The sequence below is a fragment of the Macrobrachium rosenbergii genome, chromosome 2 (genome assembly GCF_040412425.1).
Source record: "Macrobrachium rosenbergii isolate ZJJX-2024 chromosome 2, ASM4041242v1, whole genome shotgun sequence".
Lineage (NCBI taxonomy): Eukaryota > Metazoa > Arthropoda > Malacostraca > Decapoda > Palaemonidae > Macrobrachium > Macrobrachium rosenbergii.
The window spans coordinates 39887929-39908012 of record NC_089742.1 but is presented as its reverse complement, the minus strand read 5'-3'; the positions used below and the strand labels follow the sequence as shown (position 1 = coordinate 39908012).

Below are 20084 nucleotides of genomic sequence, written 5' to 3'. Positions count from 1 at the left end.
TCTTGGTTTGGAAAAGGTGATGAAAGAAATACAGGAAAACATGAGACCATAAATTGAATAAATAATAGGAAGAAAAGACTGCTTTTCCATTATATTTGCTTAAGAAATTTAAAAAGGCACTTTAAAAATGTACATAATCATCTTATGTTAATAAAAAAATATTTTGAATATCAGTCAGTTGTTGGCTCTTAGTACTTCTTTCTGTGTTGTTGAAAAATTAATTTCCAACTAGCCAAGGTAACTGTAGTCTTAATCAATCAAGCATTTCCTGTGGCACCCACGGGGATGCATAGGGCCTCGATGAACTACGCCACCACATTCTGTCCTGGGCTAACTCCTCAAGATCTCCCCAACACTCTTCTCCTGCTTCCCGCCTCATTGTCCTTAACCACGTCTCCTTTGGCCTACCTGTACCTCTTCTACCATGGGCACCCCACTCCGGTGTATCTCGTACTATTCCCTGTCTTCTATACACATGGCCTAGCCACTTCTAGTGTGAGAATCTAACATACTCGTCTACCGGCTGCACCCGTTACTTCTCTAATTCTGTTATTTGATATTCTATCCCTCCACTTAATTCCTAATATTCTTCTGAGCGCCTTATTTTCAAATGCTAAGAATTCATTATCCAAAGTCACTGTACTGTACCATGAATCATGCCCATAAATCAAAATACTCCTAACCTTTACCTTATAAATTTTGATTTTTGTATGCACAGAAAAATTGCTATTATTCCAAATATTTTTAAGCATTCCCATTGCCTGATGAGCCTTTTTTAATCTTTCCATAAATTCTGTGCTCAGAGAACCATCCTTATCTAAATAAGTACCTAAATATTTAAACTTATCCACTTGCTTTATGACCAAACCTTAAATTAGACAATCATGTTCATTTTCAATATTCATATTCATGATTTCAGTTTTTCCACCATTAATAACCAAACCAACCTTTTGACCTTCACTCACTAGGCAATCCAACACACACTGCATGTGTTCTGGTCCCTCGCAGATCAAAACCATATCAGCAGCATAATCCAAGTCAAGAATTTTCACATTTTCTCCCCAGAGTATACCTGCATCTGTTTCTCTTTTAACCTTTCTCATAACGTAATCCACGACCAATACAAACAACAGAGTAAACGGAATGCCACCCTGAATCACACCAGACTTGACTTCAAATGGATCACTCAAACACCCATCAACCATCACTTTACAAGATGTGCCCTCATGCATATTCATGATAACTGTCACAAACTTTTCCAGTATTCCATAATGCCTCATGATTTGTCCCATAGTCCGTCTCGAAATACTGTCAAAGGCCTTTTCAAAATCAACAAAACAAAGACTCAATGGAGTTTTCATTTCATTTGCTTGCTGCATTAACTGCCTAACTGTGAAGATCTGATCACTGCAATCCCACCCCTTCTAAAACCAACCTGTTCATCCTGCAGAATACTATCAACCACTGGCCCCAACCTATTCAACATTACTCTACAGAAAATTTTCAAGACTACAGGTGACAAAGTATTACCACACTTACTCAGATCTCCTTTCTGTGGAACTTTAAAGATCACACCATTCTTCCAGCCTAATGGTATTATTCCCATCACCCATATCTCATTGAATAATATCTTCAAGACAAATACTAATCCATCCTCCTCCACTTTGAACATTTCTGGGAATAAAGCATCCTCTCCTGGTGCCTTATAATTCTTTAACTGTTTTATTGCCTTAACTACTACTTCTAGCCTGAGCTCACCTTCATCAATATTTAAATCTTCCTGAGCAGGCGGTATATCCTCTTCTGGGGGGACTAGTCTATTAAGAACTGTCTCAAAGTGCCCTTTCCATATATTTCTGATTTCAACATTTTTGGTCAATAAATTACCTTCAATATCACTGACTGGTATATCCTTATGTTTACCAGTACTGCCAGTCAGCTCTTCAATTGCTTTATATGCTGTCCTTTGACTCTGGCCATCATTTTTATTTAATTTTTCAGTGTCCACAACCTTTTCATTAACAGATCTTCTTTTATCTATCTTACTTAGCCTTCTAACTTCTGAATCCAAACTCAAGCACTTAGTTCTTGTTAAATCAAAATCTTCATCCCTAACAGAATGCATCTCACTCATCAATTTTGCTTCACCTCTCTTTTTGATCATACCCCGTGTTTCCTCAGACATCCACATCTTTTTCCTCAATCTGAGTCTCCCTCTGATCGTACAACCAGCAGCCCCATGCAAAGTTTTATCCACATTTCGCGACATCTCATCTACACTTCTCCTTCCCTCCTCCAATGTTTCCAACACCAAAAACCTGTTTCTGCATTCTATTCTAAATTCCTCCCTTTCCTCTCTTTCCCTTCTAAGCATATCAATATCATACCTATCAACAACAGGTTTTCCGTTCTTCTGACGTTTTAGTTTAAGTCTTATTTTTGCAATGCTGAGCTGATGATCACCACCAACATCATCTCCCCGATTAACACGAACATCTAGCAAAGAGCTTCTATGCCTTTTACTAACTGCAATATTATCAATCAGATTTTTATACTTTCCACACAGTGACACCCATTTTGTGTATATTGGGTTGTTGTAAAAGTGTGCCCCCAATAACTAGGTCATTTGCTAGACAGAAACTCCCAAGCCTTACTCCATTTTCACTCGTCCTACCACCGACACCCATCTTACCCATACAAGTCTCAAGTCCCTCATTCGAGCAGCCCATTATTGCATTGAAGTCTCCAATACAAATCAAAGTATCTTGTCTAGCAACCCTTCTTACTCCTTCCTGCAGCTTTCTATACAATGCGTCTTTCCTTTCATCAGGTGCATCATTAGTGGGTGCATAACACACAAACATACTGATGTTACCATGATTTGACTTGAACTGTGCGTACAGCAATCGCTCATCCATAGGATCCCATCCACATAGCGCCTTCTTTGCCTTGCATCCCAACATCAATCCTACTCCCTGATAATGCATTCCATCCTGTCGGCCAGACATCAACAAACGTAAATTATTCCCCAAATCCAAATTATCGACCCCAGTTAATCTTGTCTCTGTTACAGCACAAATGTCTAATTCATAACTTTGAAAAACACCCACTAACTCTTCAGTTTTGCTATCCTGATTTAGCATTCTCACATTCCAATTGCCAATTTTGATAGTATTTTTAGCATGAATAAAAGAATTAGGAGACTGCCCTAGCACCCCCTGCCCATTTAAGGACTGCACTGGACTAGGGGCCATTCCTCTTCTGTCAAGAGTCCATCAAGGTGTCTTTGGCTAACTACATGAACACTTCGCCACAGTGTTTGAAATGATTGGCAGCTAACTTGCCTGCATGCCCACACCTGAAAGGTTCAGCTGTGCTGAGGCCAGTCACCTGCTGGTGTGCTTCCCAGCCATTTCACTCTCAAGGAGTTTATCTGCCTGAGAAGCAAATTTTATATCACTGAAAGTGTATGGTGCATGCAAGACTCAGAGCAGGGCAACACCATATACATATGGTCCCCCGGTTTACTTATGGGGTTCTTCTTATATCAGAACCCAAAATCGTTGTAAACCGGAAAATCGTCGAAAATCGTCAAAAATCATAAGAAAACCTTACTTTAATATATATATATTGAAACATATAAACTATATATTATTGAGTTTATACATAAAAACCTTCAAATTATGATTATTCTGCCGATTTGGGGCCAAATTTCTTCCGTCGGATTGGCATTGACGCGTCAGTAACCCGGAACATGCGGAACATGAAATAATTTCTGATGAATATATTGCCCATTGAAAATTTTTCGAACTGAGAAATATTGGAACTAATTCTGTATTTTCATATAATTTTATATATATAATATGCATATATATATATTTATATTATATATATATATTTATATACAGTAAAACCCCTGTATTCAGGGTTTTCTTCGTGGACTTAAACATTCACGGGTTTCTCTGTGTAACATATCTAAGTATTTTTAGAAAATTTGTTTTAAGTATTTTTTTCATTGAGAAATATCCACTAATTACTGTATTCACTATAATTTTCATGAATAAATGCATATATTTGTGATAAAACTATTAAAATGCTCAGGTATAAATATTTTTACAGTGTTTCTAGAGGGTTTAAGTATTTATGATATATAAATATTATATATATATATATTATATATATATATATATATATATATATATATATATATATATATATATATATATATATATATATATATATATATATATATATATAATTAATTGTGGCCTAGGTTTTATCATCTTTCTAGGAAATGTTTTAGGTTCAGGATTTTATTTTTAATTTTGAAAAATAGGTGTGGAAGCATAAATTTGGGTTTTATAATGATACAAATTTGAAAGTTAAAGGCTACTTTTTTTTTCAGCAAATTATATACTGTACTTTGGTGTTGTTGAGCCTCTGAATTGTTTTAGTAATTGAGACTATTTGATATACAATATTGTAATTCACTAACCCATTTACAACTAAAAATCATTCTGGTTGAGGCATTGTGTCAAAATGAGATGTCATTAGCACTTTGATTAGAGAATGTTAAAGTATTTTTTGTTTTCATTGTTTAATGACATCAAAAACTTTTAGGCGATGGTTTAAGAATAAACTGCAGTTGTGGTTGGCATTCATAATAGATCAGTAGGCTAATGGTAGGAAGCGCTTGAAACTGGTAATAGACCATTCTGAAGGCAATCACATCAAGGTATCATTTCCTGTTGAAATTCTTGTACACTATAGTATTGGAAGCCCCATAACAAAATGGTGTGTTGGATCATTTTGGTCTACCTGGTATATCTTGATTACTAAATGATTACAGTATTCATAATTTTTCAACAAGTTCCTACAGCAGATTTGTAGATTAATGATGCATTTTGAATTGTGGAAGAAGACAGACATCATACAATCATACTGAGGTACAGTAATTGTGGTTCATCAGGCAACTTTACAGGCATTTGCTGTGCATCAGGCAGTCTTTCAGGTGCCATGATTCAGTTGTAGACTTTTTCACAAAACAGACAAAAGATAAACTGCAGGAGGCAGTGGCACTTATGGTAACAATACAGATAACCATAAAGAAATGCCTGTGATGCAGGCATGAACTCTTGTAAACATTTACATAGTGAGACTACTTTAAGGCAAATACAGATCCTGTGGCACATCAAACGACCAGAACTCATAACATACAATTATAAATTAACCATTGGTGTTCATGGCGTAGCACTCATCTGAGCAGAGGTATCCAAGACGTGGACATGGATCACAACTTGCAGCAGCAGACAATCGTACTGTAAGTTGTGATACATTAAGCTACGGTACAGGCACCCATAATACTGTACAAACATTTAGCTCTGGAACAAAACAGGGATGCAAAACACAACAGCATATGGTAGGAAATATGCTGGCTCCCATGCTAATGACAGACATGGCAATTGTGACAATGTGCATGCCATGTAGGATGGATTGAGGGTTACAGGTTGACTTTAGACTCTGCTACGGTCACAAGAATATGAGTAACAGACACCCACCAGGAGATTTGCAGGACTGAAATTGTAGGCCTTGAGACCTTGATAATTTTACAAGGATGTTGTCTGATTGAAAGAACTGTTGATGCCTTTAGAGATAATTTCTCCTAAAGGTTTCCCTCATTTTGGGAAGGACAAGGAAGTCTAGAGGAACACAGGATGTCACACAAAGCTGAGAAATGTAATGAATAACACTCATGACTCCAGGTTACACTTTTATTTAAAATTTTTAAGATTGTCTATGGATAGTTCCCAGTCTGTACCTGTAAAATTCGAAATGAATATAATTGTTGTTCAATTATGTACTTGAATATAGTGTTTAAAGTTTAGCAAGTATCCCTGTATCATGTTTCATCTTATGGATGTTGTTTGATGTTTTATGGATCAGTCTTTTTAGGACATTTATTAGCATGTATAGGGGGCATTATTTTGCTCCATTAACATCTACTATCTTTCGCAGTCATTTTGTGCTTGTTGAGGCCTTGATAGTTAACTTTTTCAGCTCACAGAATAGCCAGATTTGTTAATGGGATTAGCCTATCTCCAATCACAGTATAGTTTTGTTTGTGTATGGGATTAGCCTGTATATATATATATCCAAAGTGTATGTATACAGTAATCTCTCAAAACTTTTATGTACTTAGTGACAGAAGCACTTCTTTTAAGAAAGCAGCTATGTCTGTCAGCAAACAGGTTATGCTACACTGTTTAAGTATATGTTAATATAGAGATTTATTAAGATTTTATTATATGTATTCATGGTGCTCAGATGTTCATATGGACTGATGAGAAAAGAAAAAAACTTGGCCAGAAAAGACGAGTGCTGATGAAAATAATCCCATAGGGGGTAGTTCTAACAATCACCACACATTAGTGTTGGGGACTGTGGCTTACTTAAGGTTCATAGTGCGCCCTTTCTGTGCCTCTCTAGCTGTCATTTCAAATCCTTTTACTGTACTTTCATTCAAAGTCTTTCTCTTCTGTCTTACTTTCCACCCTCTCCTAACAATTGTTTCATAGTTTAAAAGCAAGATTTTCCTCCTGTTACATTTTTAAACCTGTATACTCTCATTTTCCCTTTCAGTGCTAAATGACCTCATATGTCACAGCACTTGGCCTTTGTTCTAAATTATATATTCCATTCCATTCCACTGATGAAAATAACAAAAGAAAGGAAAAGAAACAAGCACTGCACATAAATGAACGGCTGATGAAGGCAGTATGAAAAATTGAGGGAAAAGGTGGGCTCCATTGAAAAGTACAGTAGTTGGTATTGCTCCTTGTCTTTGTAACTAGTAATAAAAGTACCAGGAGGACTTTTATAATTTCGTAGTGAAAGGAATAAAAACCAGTAAGGCTGGACCATGTGGCTTCATGGTACCTCAGTAGGTGAAGGATGCTAGTACTCAGAAAAACAAACATTCTGCACTAATCCTAAGCTTGGGAACTAAAGGCAGTGGCAGGAGGTCTTCGGCAAAACAAAAACTGTATGAGCTGTATGCCTCCTTCAGATCTCAGTTTTAGAAGAAATAACTGGATAGCCTTGCAAATGAATTTCCCTCTTCACTTTTATTGTCAAGCGATTTCGATACCGATTACCGTGAATGGGATGTGATCAGTTACATGATAAGCTTGGATTATTGAAGATATCACTGATATTAATGACAGTTATGAACAATGATGGATCCATTAGATGACATTTCTCAACATCCACTTAAATCAGGACAGTATTCCGTTATCAACCTGGCCATGTCTTCATCTGTTATTCATCTTGATTGATGATTAGCTTGATGGGAGCACAATCCCTCAGGGCATAGAGCTTTTGGTGCACTTAAGGCAGTACTGATGGGTTTTTGCAGGCTTCCTTTGACCCTTAGCTCTTAACTTTACATCTGTACCAGCTTTTTTTCTTTCATCTTCGTCAGTCCTCATCTAACTGTCACTTGAGAGTGCAACGGGAAGCCAACCAGTTTCTTCTTTTAGCTGAAGCTGGGATTTATTTATCCTGGTGTCCGACTCCCAGTTTTCACAGTCTTAGTGCAGAATGGCTGAAAGTGCCCCAGTGCTTAGTATAGAAACTTCTTGTAAGTGGAAAAGTAAAATGACCTTTTAGCTCATGTATTAGAGTTTATGACTATTTTGGAGGCACAGTTTTAAAAGTTACAAGTGGATCTATGTATTATTTACAGGCATAACAAGAAGACGTACACCTCCTAGCTGAAACAAAACTTGTGTAGTGTTAAGGAGAATGAGTAGAATGTGCTGTTATACAAAACTTGTGGCCTTCCTCAAGCAACACAGATGCAAAACAAAAAAGGGGGTCTTGGTTATAATCGTTAAATAAATTTCAAAACTAAGATCTGTGAAGAAAAAGGTAATAAGATAAAGTTTGTACCAGAGCTGTTATCCAGTGTGGATATAAATGATAGGTGAATAACGAAAACAAGCAAGGTTGTTGAACACAAGAATATTTCCCACAAAGATCCTGGGATTAGAAATTATTCTTCCCCTAGTTTTGTGTCCAGGAATTTGGTGATCAAGTCAAATTACTTTGAACTTGAGTGATTTTTCTTTGGAACCTGAGGAGAATTAATAAGGGACCTTTAAATTCTAGTACCAAGTTCACCCTAAATACAGTATCTGAGTCACTTGTTTCAGGTGAAAATGTGTTTCTTACAGATGTAGGTACATGCAGGACCAAAGAATTTTTACCAAAGAATTTCAGTTAAATCAGGAAGAGTGCAATGTCACAGAGTTGGAGAATAGTTTTAGTTATGCCTATCAAGATGCTTTTCAAACTTACTGGATTGGATTATAGAATTTAGGCCAATGGCCAGGCTCTGGGACCTATAAGGTCATTCAGCACTCAGAGGGAAATTGACAGTAAGAAGATTTGAAATGGTTAACAAGAGGACTTCAGTTATACCTCTTTGTGGTGGTAAACTAATTCATTTGATGAAAACCTGATTATGATGGCACTTAGAAAGCAATAATCTTTTGTATTTTTTATTGGGTTCCCCCAAAGCAATAATCTTTGTATTTTTGATTGGGTTCCCCCATAAAATGAAACATTTGTAACTGACTCCATTATGAATCTAATCAAATTCAGCAGGGCTTTGCCAAACAATATCATACCCCACACGGGCATCTTTGAGTTTGAGAAGGCACATGACACTCATTATTTTGGCATTACAGTATTAGGTAACTCATTAGGTCAGTTTTATGAAAGATAACGTTTATAAGATACTTTTTTGCCCTACATTCAAGTCATATTTAGAGACAGCTCTGGGTAGCATACGTAGCATTGCTTGTTTTGCTTTTGTTAATCATAGCAACAAGGAGGTGGTGTTCCTTCCATTTTAGGGCTCTTTGGTTATTGACGATTAGATTATTTTGCATATTCCTGAGTTAATATTTGCAAGAGGTTTTGTTTTTTCAGCCAGTAAATTGGCTAAGGAAAATGGCTTCATTTTCTCCATGTAAAACTGCTGCCGTCATGTTCATTGGGTGCAGGAAGTTGGTGATCCTGATTTTTACCTGAAATGGCAGTAGCAAGATTATTTTACCTCATGAAAATGTGAAAATGTCACACCTGACTTTGAGGAGAAACCAGCTGGCTGGTTTGTATTAGATTTGCCCTGAAAAACTTGCTAATAAAAGAGTTCTTTGGGTTAACATGTGACAATTGTTCTGTTCTGTTTTGTCAGTCATCCTCAGTTTTTTATTTTGTGATGATTTATGCATTATCTGGTCTTATTTAAGAAGTGGTTACCCTGGAAAATGTAATTTTATTTTTCAGTTGCCATTCTCAAGAAGCACTAATACTTGTAATTAATTTGAGGAACCTTGATCAGTAAACCTTTTCATTGCATTAAGCACTTAGTGTCGCTTGGCACTTGTAAAATAATGTGTAATATATAAAAGGGAATTGATATTTTGGTGATTGAAGTGAGGAACCATTAGTCCATTTTAATTTTCTTTCATTTTTAAAAGTATATAACACCTGAAAGCTCCATCATTTAAAATAATTTGACTGAGTGACTTCATTCGTTCCGGAAAAAACTTTCGAAATCTCTTAGTCATGTGATTTGTATCATGACGAGCAACTTCTCTCAACTTTTTTTATACTGATAAGTTTCAATTGCTGGTTGTATGAATGTCATGACATGCAGCATGTTTCTTTTTTTTCTTAATGATTTTGCAGAATTTGATGAATTGAAGTGTTTCAGGGTAAAGCAGTCATTGTATCCAAGTTTATGCTTGTAGTAACAGGAAGACTCAGGTGTATTGGAAAAATGAATTATTGTCTTTGTCTGCTTGTTTAATTATTTAGCAATTTACTTGTCAGTGAATTGCAAACATGGTTAAGATCATTCTTGGATTTCCACACAGCAAAGATGTGGTGGGCACTTGGTGAGACCTCCCTCAGCTGATGGGGTTCTTGATCTCAGCTGAAAATCCTTCTTTTTTTTTTTAAAGCCAAAGACACAACTAATGCCCTAGCAATGGTTTTGTCTCTCCATCCTTTGTGATCTTATTTGTTAATTGTTGTTAGGTAATGTATTTTTCATTATCAAAGCACAGTGTGTTTGAAATTTTTCTTTTTGTGAGATTTTTTTGTTTGTTTCTGTGGTTGCTCAATTGTCCTGTAAATTATCCATACAGCATTTAATTTAATTGTAAATGTATTTATTTTCATTCCACACTATGTTGGTGTTTTGTCGGGGGTTCCAAAGAATGATGTTGTTAGTGTATTCAAGTTCTGTGAAACCTGGTAATAATGGAGTTGTCAAGAGAGTTTTGGTTGGAGGGGGAAACCTGCTGTGCAGTTTATTAAGGATCTGGTCTCTGATTTTGATGTAAGGAGCCAGTCATGGTCAAAAGAAACCTAGTCATGGAAGTTTTCATGTTCAGAAGTTAACAGTTCTGCAAAATCACCAAGAAGAATTGGGAATAGCCAGCAAGTCTGTGATGCTGGGTAAATATTTATTTATTCCCATGAAGCCACTTATGGAAGAAATGTCTCTTATAAGTGGCATGAAGGTCAACCTCAGAAAATTACCTACTAAAGGAAGTAGGAAAGGTTGAAGAATAGCATTCTTCATCCTCGTCTGAAGTAAGGAGAGATGGCACAATAAACCGTTCTTTGCAATGGCATGATAGAGTGTTCTTTGCAGAATTAAAAGAGGACATTCCAGGCTTCATTTATACAAGTCTTGAAATTGATGTACTGTACCAGTACTCTGGACTTTGTCTTTCCAAGACTGAGATCACAGACATTGTTACTTTTGATGGAAACATTTTGAGGTATTTTAGCCAGAAAGGTCTCATTTGATTTCCTTTGATGTAAAGTGACAGTCAGTATTTACGGAGACTTGCAGGTGATAGTCAGGGATATAACCAAGGGGTTATGATGAACATACTACTGAAATACAGGGGAGTGGAGACCTGGAGATCCTTGAAGTTACTCTAAGGTTGGACATGCCAAATTCTAGCAAGGAAAGTCTCAAAAGAACTGTCTTGCGCCATTCAGGAACAGAAGGATTTCAACGCCTAACTATGATCAGTTGAGTGTTGTGACATTGTTGTAGGGTTACACTGCTGCTACCTTGCTGAGTTTGCTGGTTGCCTAGAGAAAGGTGTCCACCTGTTAGATATCTGTGGGATATCTTTAATACTTGAGCTGTGGTTATGATGATGAATGTTGCACTATAGAGAAAAGATGTTATTATCTTAGCATGGCACCCCAGCTCTGAGAGGTGAGTGCCTAAAACCTTATTAGTTCAGGCTGGTTAGCACCCACTGGAATATATTTATATCCTGGTCATATAATCATAGAGTGTTTCTTCCTGGGACTTGAGATAATCTCCTGAGAACCAGCTATACAGTGATTATTCTGATGAACTGAACTCCGTGAGTTAACAGAAAACTGCCCATAAATACGGCCTCGAATTCAACTTTCAGACCAGTGGTGTAGTTTTTGCAAGGTAGGATCCAACAGGGACCTTCTTTCTTATCTTACTGATGTTTGGTTATCTTTCTTGCAAGGCTTCAGAGGACCTTTTGTTGGTCACTTTTGATATATCAGAAATATTCAGTGTCGGCTTTATAGTTATGCCTGCCAAACATCATGCTTATGGCTGCACTAGTTTTTTAAACTCATTTCTAGCCCTATGTTTATCGACTGGGTGTCTTGTTTATAGCTGAAAATGTGCTCTTTTTCTTTGTATCACTGACTGTATGCATTGTGCATATTCTGTTCATGTTCTTGCTAATGCTGGTGATTTTACCCTCCATACATAATCATCCCCTTATCAGTCTCCCTTATTGATTCCCTCATCAGTAGTAGTCATAGTTTTCAACAGTATATTCAGCACTGTATTGCAATTTGATGTTGAGAGTATATATGTGTATGGAGATCCAGTCAATCAAATCTGTTTCCAGTGCTGACTGTGCTTAATTTTCTCTTCTTTTCTCCCATTCAGTTGTCATTCTGTTTCATATAAATGTAATGTCCAAACTTTAGCATTTTTTAGTGCTTTACTGTTCCCCAACTTACAATTTTCCATCTCCAGGACCTGTTTTTGTTGCATCTTCCTTTCTGTGTGAGTTTTTTTCTGAGGTCTGGGACAGGTAATGGTATGTATTTACCCATCGCATTTTTTGTGTATTAAAAAAAATAATGACTTCCAGATGCAGTGGAAAAGGTGAATTGGATCTTTTGCCTCTTATGGTTAGGTCGTTGAGCCGGCCCTTTTTCTTAGGCTCTTGTTTTTATATTTTTCTTTAAACTGGCAGATGGTAAGGTCACTGAATTCTATCTGGCAGACCTTCCCACGTAAGAACAAATTCAACAAACTCCTTTAAAAATAAAGACGACAGTACGCCAAACCACTGTGGGTTGAATGCTATGTGGCTATTTTTATTTCTGGAAGCATATTTTTGTAGCTTCCCCGAGGAGTGACAAGACAATTATCCCAGCGTGACACTTGGGAGAAACTGGGCAATCGGGATAAAGGAGAGAAAGGCTTCGAGACGTTTATCAAGACGAACATTTTTTTCTAAGTTTGGATATTCCTTCGTCCCCTCTTTCTGTCTCGGAGAACTCTTTCTTAAGGTGAAGATCCTTTTGTCGGAGACTTTAATGTACTGTAGAAAGTGCTGCTTAATCAAGAAAAGCATAAAGTGACAAGTAAAAGTGATGGACCAAACGAAGGCCGATTGGAGGACATCCCAAATATAAGTTCGTATGACGATACGAGGTTGTGTATACAAAACTTATCGAAAGTAGATATTTGTGTCTGAGGTGTAAAACTAATGTTTCATCTTGGCTTGCAGCTTTACAATATATAACATTCATTCATCTTGGCTTGCAGTTTTACAATGTATAACATTCATTCATCTTGGCTTGCGGCTTTACAATGTATAACATTCATTCATCTTGGCTTGCAGCTTTACAATATATAACATTCATTCATAATGGGGAAGTATATTGTTCATGAAAATAGATAACACTTTTGTCAATGGCAAAGTTCTTGAATTTTGACATCATTTAATGTTTTGTGGTTTGAAATAATTGTTTAGACTGCTTCCTTAATATCAAAAGATATACAGAGAGAGAGAGAGAGAGAGAGAGAGAGAGAGAGAGAGAGAGAGAGAGAGAGAGCCAGCATTTGAAAGGGATTCAGTTTTTATTGTTGTCTACGTACACGTATATGACTTGAATTGGTATGGTAAATAGAAGTGTGTGCAAGATTTGCTTATGAGAATTTCTGTATGTAAGGTACAGTATCGCTGAACCAGGCCATGTAGTATATGCTCATCAGAGAGAGAGAGAGAGAGAGTATAGACTATTATTGTTTATATATATGTACTTTGTCACCCGGATTATGCCGTGCCATTCTCGAGTGGTTTTTTTTTCTCTCTTTTCTCGTCGCTCAGGTGTTAATTTGCCGTTAACTTGAAGCCTGTCGATGTTGAAGAAAAATTGTGCATTTTGTCTAACCTCTTTCCCCCCGTCCCCCTCGTGTTGGAGCGCATGAGGACGGCCTTGACGACTCGCTCTACCTTGCTTATTTGAAGGTAAATACGACCCTCCCCCACCTTCCCTCCATCAAAACTGCTGCGTCACAGATCAGCTGGTCTTCGCGGAACCGTGTTTGCCTAAACGTATAACATTTTCTCCTATGCGTAACTGTTAAGCTTTAAGCACTCATATGCAAATTAAAAAAAAGCGATAATATCCCCTGTGTGCCAAACAAGATGTCTTCGTTGGTGTTGGCGGCCAGTGAAGGGGAAAAAAAAAACAAGTGGGAAGATACATGTGGAATGACGCAGCAGTCTCGTTGTTAGGGGGATGCCTCCTTCGCCCTTTTCCCAAAATGAATCGTTCTTAAACCCCGGTGTTTCTATTTGGTAGGTTCGTGTTAACGGGATGTTGCTGGTTATTCCCCGCATTTATTTACTGGAAATTTTGCAAGTATTCCCCAGTGGGATTGCCATGTTAACCTGCCACGTGTGATAGAAACAGGTCTGGTTTTTTCCCCCCACCGAACGTAAAGGCGGCAATTCCAGATATTTTCTTCCAACCCGTTGGTGAGTGGCGCCCCGATTGAATTATGTTAGCGTCTTTGTACAGTCATTAGTATGTTTGACGTAATGACAAAGCGCTGTATCATCCTTTTATTAGGCAGTGAGAACTGATAGCGCCTGAAGTGGCGGTGGTCGGCTTTGCGGCCGGGTGTTGGGGGTACGAAGTGGAGATTCATTGATGGGGGAAAAGAATTTGACGAGTGACGTACTCCTCCCTCTCGCTTAGCCATACAGTGGTGGCGGTGATGGTGTTGACGATGGTTGAAGCTGTAGCAGGCTAGCAAGAGCACCAGAGCAAGTTCAGCAACACTACCCTATTGTAGCTCGACCAGTGAACACCAGCCAGTTGACTGTTCTGCTCGGCCGTCAGCGATGTTACAGTTGCCAGTCGTGGACTTTTCAAAACGAACTTGGTAGAGAGTGCGGAGGAAGGACACGGGAAGGAGTTTTGTGGAGTGTGTATAATAGTGCGTTATAAGTTTTCCGTCCCATCGGCTGCGTTCCAGTGCACGTAAAAAGAAACTGTGAAGTGTGTTTCCTTAAGTGTTTCATTCGGCTTCTGTAAAGTTGGATTGTAAAGCGCAGTGGTCGTCGAATGTACGTGTGTGATTGAGGTAATGTAAGACGGTAAAATTTTGTTTGTTTGTCCTATTCTCAGGAACCGTCTCCTCCTCTTCCTTCATCCACCCTTCCATTCTCCCCCCCTCCCATCCCCCTTCCATCGCAGTAACCTTGGCCACCCCCTCCCATAAATGTTTCTGGCCCCTACCAGTTTATAAGGGAAACTCTGATACTTCTGTTGTCATCACTGTAGTGGAAATGTTTCAAGATACGGAACACCGAGACCCTCTGATAAGAAGGTCGTTTTATCACTGCAATACCTTCGGGTTTAGTAGTTTGACTTGGTTTTTAGCATGTTGGAACAGCGAAATGGAAACCAATCATCGTTAGACGGGTTGTAAACTTTCATGTTTTTTTATTGCATAGTGCTTCCCCTGAGAGTAATTTGTATGCAAATTGGTTTCGGCAATTAGAAGATTGCCAATCTGTTACGACACCAAGGTTTTTAGCTCTCTCTCATCTGTATATAATGAAACATTATTTCCATACATTATCAGAAACGATAGGGTAAGGGTAATGAACTCGCAATCGGCCTCTAATAAACTTTGGCCTTAATACAAGTATGCAGGATGAAGGTAATGTTGTCAGAAGGTTTTGTGTGGTACGTAACGTCCTTGGGAACCGGACTTCCAGTCTCTACCCTGGTGTATTACTGTCACTCTTGAATGTATGAGAAAAAAAGAAGAAAAACGCAGATCGTATCCAAGTGTATTTTTTTTCTGCGTGTGACGGTCTTTGATTGTATAGGTTACTTTATGAAGCAAGAACACAATCTATTGTTTTTTTTCCCTGGTGGATTGAGGGGTGGGGTTGGGGGGCCAGGTATCGTTTTGGTTAATTTGGCCTAGATTTTAGTTGGCCGCATAGGCTACTGTAGAGGACCTACAGTAGGTCGTATTTTTTTCTTCAGCAGACGTAGTAGTTTTAATTGTAGTATTTGATTGCTTGTATAGGCTAGAAATATTAGTCTTTTTATGGAAGCATTGTCGCTTGTGAGAATTATTATTATTATTATTATTATTATTATTATTATTATTATTATTATTATTATTATTATTATTGTTGCGTTAAAAATTACGGCAGTATGAAAGAGCAATGAGACTAGGCACCTTCATTCTTTATACTTTCAGTAGAGGTGGGTGATGAAAAAAGCTGGTCCCATGCTCAACGACAGCAAATCTTTATAAACTTCGGGTTTATTATGTGTGTAATGTAGGCTCGTTTCCTAAAAAAAAAAAATCATTCCTCTGTTATCCCGAGTTGAATGTGGTGGGTCGCAGCCATGCACTTACTAGACCCCAGCTTTTTAAGGAGAATTTTTGACACGAGAAATTAAATGTATATATATATATATATATATATATATATATATATATATATATATATATATATATATATGTGTGTGTGTGTGTGTGTGTGTGTGTATGTTTGTGTATATATGTGTGTGTGTGTAAGTATGTTTATACTATATATAAATATATATATATATATATATATATATATGTATGTATGATATATGTGTATGTGTGTATGCGCATGTATGTATGTATGTGTGCGTTTGTGTGTGTGTGTGAAAATGTGGTATCAACCGCTCAAGTAAGGCTATTTTCGACTTTGTCACCTTGGGAAAAGTGCTGCTCTTTGTAACCTCTGGAAATCGGTCCAGAGGCAATTACAGCCGTGAAATTGCAGTTGTTGGGTATTGCGAAATCAAGTTTGGCGAACACTGCAACTTTATAATCGTGGAACCTAATCGCAGTTACGTGCTGTTTAAGAAAGGTATTCGTCGCTCATTGGGACATTTGCTTCTATTGTGTCAGTTTAATCCTTTTGCCCTGGTGTGGGGTTCAGATAGATGTAGGGGAGAAAGAATGGGTTTGTATGATGGGTTTATGGCCATGAGATCATCTCTTGTGCATTATATTTCCCTTTCCTCCTTGTATTTTTCTCGTTACTCCCAGACTTTATTTTTTCTCCTGGTATGTAATATGCTCGATCGTTTAATAGTGTATCACCCTCCCCCCTTTCAAATTTTTGCTGTTGTTGTTGTTGAAGACTGTGTCAGTTGAACAAGGAATCTTATGATAATTGAAAGCAGTCCCATGAACACTCATGATACTGCTTCTAGCCTCTTATAATGTTAATGGTGTCAAGTCTGTGGCTGGCAATACTTGTGGAACTCAAAAAAAAAAAACAATCAATTGGTAGTCTTAGCACTTTCAAAGCCAGGACCTTTTTCGTGTCTCGTCATAATCAGCAGAGTCAGGACCTGTTGTTTGTTTACTTACACCGCCACCAAAGGTGTTGTGAAACTGGGTCAGTGTTTCAATGTTACCAGGATTAGGCCTACGGGAAAAGCAGGAACCGTTTTTTCAGTAATTTACAGATTGCACAACGTCCTGGGAACAGGGATTTAGAATTTCGTGTGGATGTGAGTTTGAATCTTAATCAGATTTAGTTTATGCGTGGTTGATGTGTATTAATAGTGTATATCATATGTCAAGAAAATGACGCAATCCTGCTGTTTGTGGAAGAAAGCGTAAATTTAACGGTAAATATACTAATTATGTCAAGGTCCCTGCATGGTGAATGAGGTAGATGTGTGGATAACTTTGCTAATCCGTATGGGTAAAGGTATGCAATCTGATTGCTCTTTCTACTTTTGTTTACTAAATGGTTTTGCCCAAAGAACTATTTAAAATATATGGTCACCGAAAGGTTCATTAATTTTAGGCTCTCCGGCAAAGTTAAGTATACTTTAGTTTAACCAGACCACAGAGCTGATTGACAGCTCTCATAGGGCTGGCCCGAAGGATTAGATTTATATTACGTGGCTAAGAACCAATTGGTTACCTAGCAACGGAACCTACAGCTTATTGTGGAATCCGAACCCCATCATAGCGAGAAATGAATTTCTATCCCCAGAAATAAATTCCTCTAATTCTTCATTGGCCGGTCGGAGAATCGGACGCGGGGCCAGCAGAGTGCTAGCTGAGAACGGTACCCACCCTTCCAATAGCCATTCCGTCAAGTAGTTATCACGTCACTGGGTGAATTCATATTTATTTTACAGAATTTATTGACTTGTAAATTCCTTTGAGTACATGTGTACCTAGACTGCATAAACTGATATATAATTCTTGCATCCATATGAATGGTTAGCGTAGCAAATACTACAATGTATATTTTGTATCCTTATCCCAGCATATTGATAAATGAAAAGAATATATGTCATATTTCAAAAAATTTCTTGATTACAATGCTGAGGATATTAACCATCTTTACCATATGATGAAGCTGTGTAGGTCTGCTTGTACCAGCTACGAATATAACTGTTCAGAAGTCAAGAGGCAAAGAAGGATTGAATTTCAGGGACCAAGAGGTTTTTTTTTTTGGGGGGGGAGGGGATTGGACAGACGAGGTGCGATTGAAAACTGAGAAAACGGGTCGGTTGCAAAGCGTGTATACATACCGTAGCCCCTAGGGACACCTTCGAAAGGAGGGAAGGAACAGCTGCAGGACTGTCAGCTGTTGCAAGAGTAGAAGTAAATTATAAGGTAGAGGAGCTTGTAGTTAGTTGTTCAGCGTCGTCTGATCCTTTCGTAATGAGAAGTCAAGTCGTAACTGATAAAGTTTCACCAAACCGAGTTTTCATGCAGCCTGCATTGTTTATTGCAGTACCTGTATGGGGCAGTGTGTATATTTTATTGTAGCACTTGTATAGGGTAGTGTGCTTGTTTAAATGCCGTATTATTATTATTATTATTATTATTATTATTATTATTATTATTATTATTATTATTATTATTATTATTCAGAAGATGAACCCTATCCGTATGAAACAAGCCCATACGGGCCATCGACTAGAAATTAAAACTTCCAGAGAATATGGTGGTCATTAGGAAGAAGGAAGAGGAGCTAAAGGGAACTACAGAAAAGAGAGATCTCACTTTTTGAAAAAAGAACAAAATAAATTAATGAATAGATAAAAATGTATAAAAATGCAAGGAGAAGAGTATTAAGGTAGTAGTGAAATCGGTACCTTTGTGAAGTGGTGTGTATGTTCAATAGCAGTAAGTGTGTAGGTCAGAGTGCGTGTTTAATTGGAGTACAACGCCAGAGAAGTGCAACGGTTGGCTTCCTTCTTAACTGTGCAATACTTAATCCGCAGTTTTCCCTTGTAAAGGGCGTGGCTCTAGTAGGTAGGCTAAGAACCTTCCTTCTGTGTGGGTTTGGTTCGAGGGATGAGATTGCAAGTGTCTACTTCATACGCTCCTATTGCACGCTTAGATTTTTCTTAATCTGGAAAACGGGGACCAGTGAAGGTTGATGTAAAGTCATGTGTTTGATCACTTCAGTGGCATGTAATGGTTTTTAGTTTTCTGTAAAAGAAAACTATTTTGCCTGCTTTGTCCGTCTGCACTTTTTCTGTCCGTCCGCAGATCTTGAAAACTACTGAGGCTAGAGGGCTGCAAATTGATATGTTGATCATCCACACTCAAGTCATCAATCATACCAAATTGCAGCCCTCTAGCCTCGGTAGTTCTTATGTTATTTAAGGCTGCAGTTAGCCATAATCGTGCTTCTGGCAATGATATAGGATAGGCCACCACCTGGCATTAATTAAAGTTTCATGGGCCGAGGCTCATACAGCATTATACCGACGTCACCGAAAGATCTATTTTCGGTGGCCTTGATTTTACGCTGTGCAGAAAACTCGATTGCGCCGAAGAAACCTCGGCGCATTTTTTCCTTGTTATTCATGGAATTAAATAACCAGTGCGGCTGTAATGGTATCGTCCGAGAAAAGCACAAAGAAACGTTAAAGATGGAAATCAAAATGGCTGGAAAGAAAAACTGGACGTCTTAAGGCGCAGAGAGAGAGAGAGAGAGAGAGAGAGAGAGAGAGAGAGAGAGAGAGAGAGAGAGAGAGAGAGAAAGGTATCGTCAGACATTTATCACAGAATCATAGCTTGTCAGGTTTGGGAAGGTCATTGTTTGGACACCAAACGGTACTAAAAAAAAACGAAGAGGAATTTTTTTTTTTTTTTTTTAAAGTTCCTAACATTTCTGTGACTTGACGGAGAGAGGACGTCGGGAAAGATGTTTTCTTTTGGTGGAAAGGGGAGTCGGGATCAGAATAAAGATTGCATAAGATGCCGGGATTATGACACTTGTTAACATTTTGTCACTGATTCAGACAGGCACCAACTTTATGTGCAAAAAAAATATATATATTTGGAAGAAAATACGGTACAAGATAAGAGCAAGTATACGATAAGAATGGTGAGCTTCATGGGAATGTCAAGCTGGTCC

General features: G+C 37.9%; 1 protein-coding gene across 8 annotated transcripts in view; it reads left to right on the top strand.

Moving 5' to 3' along the window:
- Positions 1–20084, top strand: part of LOC136845440 (uncharacterized) — a 198595-nt gene that overhangs the window by 2825 nt on the left and 175686 nt on the right. The window contains exon 1 of one of the 8 annotated variants that reach the window (XM_067115644.1): positions 14133–14761. The exons of 4 other annotated variants lie outside the window; for them this stretch is intronic. The gene's annotated coding sequence lies outside the window, so the exon portion shown is untranslated. Of the gene's footprint in view, positions 1–14132; positions 14762–20084 lie in introns of those variants that run through there. 3 more of the 8 variants (XM_067115658.1, XM_067115647.1, XM_067115671.1) reach the window with 3 other exon arrangements.